Source organism: Alligator sinensis, unplaced genomic scaffold, assembly GCF_000455745.1.
Source record: "Alligator sinensis unplaced genomic scaffold, ASM45574v1 scaffold1456_1, whole genome shotgun sequence".
NCBI lineage: Eukaryota > Metazoa > Chordata > Crocodylia > Alligatoridae > Alligator > Alligator sinensis.
In genome coordinates, this window is record NW_005842763.1 from 642,952 (window position 1) to 644,261 (window position 1,310).

The following is a 1,310-nucleotide window of genomic DNA, read 5'->3' on the forward strand; positions in this document are numbered from 1 at the left end:
CTTTGGGAAGATCCCACATTAACTTTATGTTGACAGCTGTGAGAATTGTGTCATTTACATTTACAGACAGTCCTCAGACTTACAACACAATTGGTTCCTGAAAACTGTCTTAAGTCGAAACATTGTAACTCGGAACTTTTCCCATAGGAAACAATGTTATAAATGGTGATTGGTTCCTGAACCAAGGCCTGGTACCCTATTTTCACCAAAAATAACCTAGAATTTTGTACTCAATCAATTATAGATGAATAATATAGCTACATTAATGCATTTGTATTGTAAATTGCAGTCATATTAATTTGGAAGGACTTCTTTGAGGTGACTTTGCTGGACTCTTTGAAGGGGTCTTGGTTGGACTTTTTGAAGGGTTCTTGGCTGGGGTCTTCTCAGAAGTCTTGGCTGCAGGTTTTTCTGGAGCCTTGTCTGCTTTCTTAAAGAAAGTGTCCAAGCAAGTTTGGACAGATGTTCTCCAGGGACATGGGTGACGCAGTGAACTTGTTCGCTGGTGTGGCATTGCGTCAGATCAAGCATTGTAAAGTCAAAACTGACATCAGAAAATTGAATCAGGGTGTCAATTTATAAGCGTAACTTGAAACGTTGTAAGTCAAGGACTGCCTGTATTTGAAATACACCATTTATAACTTAAAAACACAGATAATAGGCCAGATGCTTCTTTGCATACAAGTACTGTTTGGCACAGATGAAGACTGGGGTCATCAGGGAGCTGGTTTCATTTCCCTAATCCTGTGGGTCCTAGCATAAGTTAGAACAGGCTAAGGTTGCTCTATCTTATACCACCAATGCACAGTCTCTAAGAAATCTTATGCTATCAGAGGGAAGATCAGAGTGGCTAAGCATAATTTTGCCATGTTCCCTTCCAATCCTTGGTATGTCTTTATACCTGGGTGATGGGGGAAGCTGGTGCAGGAGACAGTCTGTTAGCTGAGATGTGCCTCCCAGTAAAAGAAAATTCTACCAGCCACTTACTGCTCGAATCCAGATGCTTTGTATGAGATGTGCAACATGATTAGAGTGAGTTGTATATATTCTCCAAGCCATTCCCTCCAGTCAGTTGTATATATTCTCCAAGCCATTCCCTCCAGTCCAGCACTCCCAGGTGTCTTTCCACTCCATCCTGTCTGTGGCCTAGGCTCTTTGTACATGGCAGCTTACATAATTTTATGAGAGAAAAACTGGATTGTGGTGTATAGTCAGTCAGTGCTGCTTTAAAGCATGCAGTGTGCACCGGATTGTGCCAAGCAGTCAGTACTGGTGTATAGCATGCAAAGTGGTTGTATCATGGTCTATAA